The sequence below is a fragment of the Orbicella franksi genome, chromosome 13, assembly GCF_964199315.1.
Source record: "Orbicella franksi chromosome 13, jaOrbFran1.1, whole genome shotgun sequence".
Taxonomy (NCBI): domain Eukaryota; kingdom Metazoa; phylum Cnidaria; class Anthozoa; order Scleractinia; family Merulinidae; genus Orbicella; species Orbicella franksi.
In genome coordinates this window covers 17,862,494-17,868,550 of record NC_138157.1, presented here as the reverse complement: position 1 = coordinate 17,868,550, position 6,057 = coordinate 17,862,494, and positions in this window count along the sequence as shown.

Sequence of the window (6,057 nt, the reverse complement as noted above, 5' to 3'; positions counted from 1 at the left end):
AGACAACCCTTTTTTGACCTGACTGCATTATCTTTTTTATTCTGGCTCGTGGGAATTGTTGACATTAGAATTACACGTGTATAGGATGTTTCTCAGTTGAGTGTCGTAAAACCAAAGAAGACTTAACCTTAAGAAAAGCTGAACGAAACTGGAACCAAGTTTTCCTATACGTAGTGAAATTTTTAGTGTGGGATAAATTTCTGCCTGATTCAGACTACAAACATCAGTAATAAGAAAATCCTACCAAGCTCATTATTCACCCCAGAAATCGCAAGAACAAGTCACTGATGAATAAAACGATGGAGTTGGCTTTCTGTCGATATTTATACAAATCCTGACCACTTTGAAAGCATCTTCCTTTTGGTGTTCTTGCATTTCGAATGAAAACATAAACTCTTCGACTGTATATTTCTTTGGCTTAGCTAAGTCAACGGACAACTAATAACGCGGTGTTTACTTAAAAATGAACCTTTTTTCTTGTTGTGAATAATGTTAAGACTTTGTTACTGACCGTCAATTTGTTTGTTCATTAATTGGCGCAAGTGGCGCGAGTTAGCCCTGGTAGTGGCTCGCTGAAAACGCTTCAAAACGGCCTCAAACACCGTAAAACAACAAAGAATACGACAGGAAAGCAAGGTAAGTCAGTTTTATTCACAGAACATTAAATTTTAGCTATTTAAAGCAAACCCGTAAAGTTCCCATACAAACCCATGTAAATCGCATCTTTGTAACACAACACCGCTCGAAGGGAAGAGTCACGTTCGCGTACGTTTCATTTACATTAATTATTTCCTCTCATCTCGCGCTTGGGCCGCCTGTGATTGGCGCTGCATACAGGTACCGCCCAGGGGGTAGGGGCTGGGAAGCTTTATCTCCCCTCTCACTTTTTTTTATCAGTAAAGAGATAAATTAGTAAAACAGAAAAAACACTGGGTAAACAAATAACTACGCAAATATTCTACAGGAATGGATTTTTTATGGGAACTCCAGTTCGATATACGTGGACGGAATATTGAGTAACAAGCACAAACGGGCGCCTTTGAGTTTTTTTTCCCCGGACCAAATTTAGGGGGCTGTAGCAGCTCTCGTAAGGTCTCACATGAATGGCTTGCTACCCTTTGAGAGAACAATGGAACAAACAACAGAAACAATGCCCCTAGCCCTAAAACAATAACAGCTGCTAACAATGAAGAGAATTACAAGCTTACGAGAGATGCTACACTTCTGTAGATTTAGAATGGTAGAGCGGCAGTTTTCCTACGCGGATAATTTATAAGAATGCTACTACAGAAGACAAACAAGTCAGCTGTTAGTGATAAACTGGTTATTCATGTCCAGGAGAAGATGTGAAACGACATAAATTTCATTTTTTTCTTTGATGCCATTTTACTAAAACCTTTCTTGTCGTTGTCGAGGGGAACACACACACTTAACATTCCATTCACGTACCATTGTGTAAAAATGTTGGGAAAGGTAAAATCTGTAAGGCAAGTTGCAGTAAAAGCACGATGAAAGCTGCTTTGAATGTTGGGGTGGAAGAAGAGAGTGTTGAGGGACTAGGGTTGGTACTCACGTTTAAAGTAGCCTGAGAACAGGCTGAAAGGGCCGAGAGGGAACTGGATAGGAGTGAAGTGGCTGAGGGGGGAATGGGGTGGAGGTTGGTTTGGGGCTGAACGGCGGCTTCAATTCTTTGTCCACAGGCTCTCCCCTCCACTCTCTTCCCCGTACTCTCTCTTCTATCCGCTTTCTTCCTGCTTTCTCTTCGCCCCATTCTCAACTAGAGAGCCTGTTCACAAGCTACATCTAAAGGAGCTATAAGGCTACGTGCTGCGTAAGGTTTCTGATCCTCTTTGGTGTGACTATGATATGAATTTTGACCTTTTGGGTTCGAAATTCGCGGCAATCTCGTCAGCAATTGTTATTATTCATCTCTTGACAAGTGCGAGGAATTAACCTTGGGAATTCTTTGAGTCAAATATTTATTCAAACCGAAGCATTTCGGATTTGTAATACCTTCAGGAAAAGCATTACGTGTCCGATTTTTGGGTCGGTTCTAAAATAGGGTAGGCAAATTGCATATTTAAGTCTGAAGTAGGGTAAGGGTTTCAGGATGTTGGCCTCACATCACCAACCCAAATTTCCGAAAAGTACCCAGCCTGAGCAACTTCTGACATTAATTTCATAAGTAGTTTCATGCAATAATTTGTCGTCGATTGCACGCACGTCTTCAAAGGAAGAATATCTTCATATTGTCAGGAGTCCATGATACTGTACGATTTACTCACAGGACGTAGAATCAGTCTCAGATTTTTATCTGAGACTAAACGTAAAAGCATGAGTATTATTACCTCGTTTTCTTTCACGGTGCTTAAAAGCTGAAGAATGGAAAGAACCCTGACGTTGCTTAAATTTCTCCTTTTCAGCCTTTTTGCGTGTTGAAATCGCCAATTTCTTAACTGCCACCTTAGAAATCTGAATAACCATGTCAGCCGAGATTATCACGTTTGGAGTGATGGGGTTATGGCGTGTTCCTGAACAACTGTGGAGCGCTCAAAATCATCAATGTGATCGAAAATTGAACGCTCAAAATGTTCTGCCAGTCAAAATACGCCAGTACTTATTCTAGTTTTTAGCTGACTGCGTCTAACACAACGTTTCACTAGGATAAGGTATTTCCAGGACGGTTTTTTATTTCGAACTTTTCTTAGAACGAAATCCAAGAATAACAAAACCTACTTTTATCAGTCTCACTAGGCGGGGCACTCGTCGTAATTTGATTCCACTGAAGTTCGATCCTTCGCGCGGGACTCATTCGCGCCTCACCGTCCGTCAACGAAGACTCTACCCAACTGGCTGTTCTACATGGCTACAAGCTCAATAGCTCGCGGTTTTGAGAAGACAGTTAGTGATTTGGAACAGCAGACAAATGTGCTACGTGCAACATATGAAGAAGACAAAAGTAGATTGCATTCCGACACCTTTTATTGTTTCCTGATCTGATATAAGCTCTTACATTGAAGGCAAATGTTCAGGTAAAGGTAAGAATTCATATACACCCATCACCTTCACCACATTTAAGATTAAGCATCAGCGTGCTTTTACTGATTGATGCGGCTTTGAAAGACAATGGACGATACTTAATTCGCTAGTATTTATTTACTTATTTATTGGCTTAAACTGATTTCGTGGTTCTTAGCTAATTTCATTTAGACCTCACATCAGTCTAGGTTTCCTAGTGGCACACGAATTTCAAACGACTAATCCTTCTCAATCTAAAATTTATCGAAACCGTACAACTGCAATCAAGCCTTGTTCTTAACTGGTTTGATTTTCATCACAGCTCGTTTAGCAGAGTAGTTGTAGCTTTTCCAGTTGTACCAGACCATACCTTGCCAGCTTTTAGAATTTTGCCTGGATGGTAAGGACCATTTACCTTGCAATTTCATATAAACTCTCGACGTTGTTTCTTGAACCCCTCTCCCGAAAAAGTATTGTAAACATGACTCTATTGTATGTAACGCATTGTAAGTAGTTTTCTGTGAGTAATGTATTGTAAGTAATGTATGTGTATGTAGTGTACGTTTAGTAATGTAATTTATTGTAACTAGTCTATTGTAAGCAACATACTGTAATTCGGTATCTGTAAGTTAACAAATTGACGTCAGTTTTTCATGCGTCTGTCCTGTTATTGATGATGAATTTCGTCATAACATTGTCAAAGTCGCTGGGGATCCACGAGGCGATAGCCGAGTGGATCCGCAGACTGCTTTGACAATGTCATGACGAAATTCATTGTCAACAACAGGACAGACGCATGAAAAACTGACGTCAATTTGTTTTTTAAGATAACAGATTGTCAAATTGTCCGCTCTCGCTCGTTGACGCATCGCATAATTTATAAATTCATGAGTCTGTCCGCATATTGACGATGAAAATTAGCCAATGAGCGCGCGAGAATTTCTGCAGTTATCGTAAAATAAAGTATTGTTAGAAAGTTGTGTGGCTTATTGTACTGTACTATAAGTGCAATTAAAAAAAATTAAAAAAATTGCAAAAAAAAAGGACCATTTAGGGTGGAGCGTAGGCAGTTATTGTATAACTAGGCGGACTTGAATGATGTGGTACAACTGCTGTGATAGTTGTCATTGTCACGATCTTTGGTAGAAAACGCAGGACCACGATAATAAACTAGTGAGACAATCTCAGATAGTGCACAGTGTAATGTATAGCTCTGACGCAGTACTCATGACACAGTTCCTATATAACCCCTGCTATTCACTCCTGGTTTGTACTGACCTTGCTAGTCAGCTGGGGATTTTGATGAGACATAATCTTAGCAGTGTGTATGTTTGATGTGTATTTTCATTCACAGTCCAAGAATAACTTACAATTAATTACCGTTTGTCAAGACAGCTGAATTTTACTGTAGTGTTTTACGTTGATTTTTGCTCATTTTAAATTAAATAATACATTTACGTAGCGAACTTGACAATTTTACTCTTCACGAAAACGTTTGTAACTTTATACTTTTGTTTTCCTCGCAAAGGTATGTAACCTAAAACTCTTGTTTACTCGAAAACACACGGAAGATGTGCTTGTATTCTTTTCACAGCTGGAGATAGATGGAAGAAAGTTGAATGTCGGATGAAGAAATGGAAGAGGAACGATTTGCTTTATTTAAAACGCAAATTTCTTTTGACCGATAAACAAGAACTAATCTAATTATTAAATTGTAACTAGACTGTTCACAGTCCCCTATTCTTCCGTGAGATCGTAGATGTCGATCGTTGAGTTCGATGGGCCGCCATCTTGGTCTCTTGATGCGAGCGAAACTGGGGAGAGTACAAAATGCCCGTGGGTAGTGGCGGTTGGGCTTAATAGCGTGGGGGTGACGGGGCGGAAAAAATAGGGAGACTGTAACAGCTTCACTCTGTCTGGTGTTCGCTACGTTAGTCGCTCCAGCAACGGCAACACCTGATTGGTCGAAGGGACAATAGAGTTCATCAGAGCGTAGCAGAGCGTTGACAACTTGAGTGACCTCGTGGCTCAGGCCAAAATGGCATGGATTTCAAGATAATTTTGTGGAGAATGTTTTGATTTTGATCGTCTGTGTGCTTCTTGTCTTGGAGGATTGGTATTAAAGTGCGAGCAAAAGGAGGCCGTTTCTCGTTTACTCGAAGGAAAGGATGTTTTGGCGGTTCTTCCAACTGGTTTTGGCAAGAGTTTAATATATCAAAGTTTCGTTTTGGCGAAGGAAATGGCTGAAAGCTCTGTTGGTTGTTCTTATTTCCGACTGAAATTTTACAGTTATGCCATAAAGACGGCACGCATCTGAATAATTGGAATTCTCTGCGGGCTTTGCCGCTTTTTTTGGAGTCAGAGAAGAGTTCTTCCGTCCCGCATTCATTCGACTCAACTTAGTAAACCTTCAAAATGTTTCGAAATTCACAACACAGTAACATGTATTCATATCATCATCCCTGATTTGACAGGTTTTTTCTCAGGGGAGGAGATTGTTAATTGATTTGATTAACGGAGGCGCCAAACTGGCGGCCGCACCCCTTGAACATGGGACAGAGTGAAGCTGTTACAGTCTACCTATTTTTTCCGTCAGCCGTGCCCTCCACCACCCCTACCCACGGGCATTTTGTACTCTCTCCAGTTTCGCTCGCATTAAGAGATCAAGATGGCGGCCCGTCGAGCTCAACGATCTACATCTACGATCTCACGGAAAAATAGGGGACTGTGAACAGTCTAAATTGTAACGGAACAGCACGTTCTGTTGCCACCTTTGGCGTTAACAATAAAACCACTTAAATTTAAAAACACTCTGATATCGATTACTACAACTGAGAAGCGTTTCAATGAGGTTTCAAAAGGTATTGAAAGTAAGCAGCGCTACTCGACCGAGATTATATCCTTCATCGGTGAACGAGTCCCCTCAGAGACAGATCAAATTTATGCTTTCAGTAGGTGCCACGGAGTCTGCAGCAATATTTGAGCAGTTTCCTGGGTTTTTGTTCAATTTGACAAGTTTTAATGCAAATTACGCCGGAG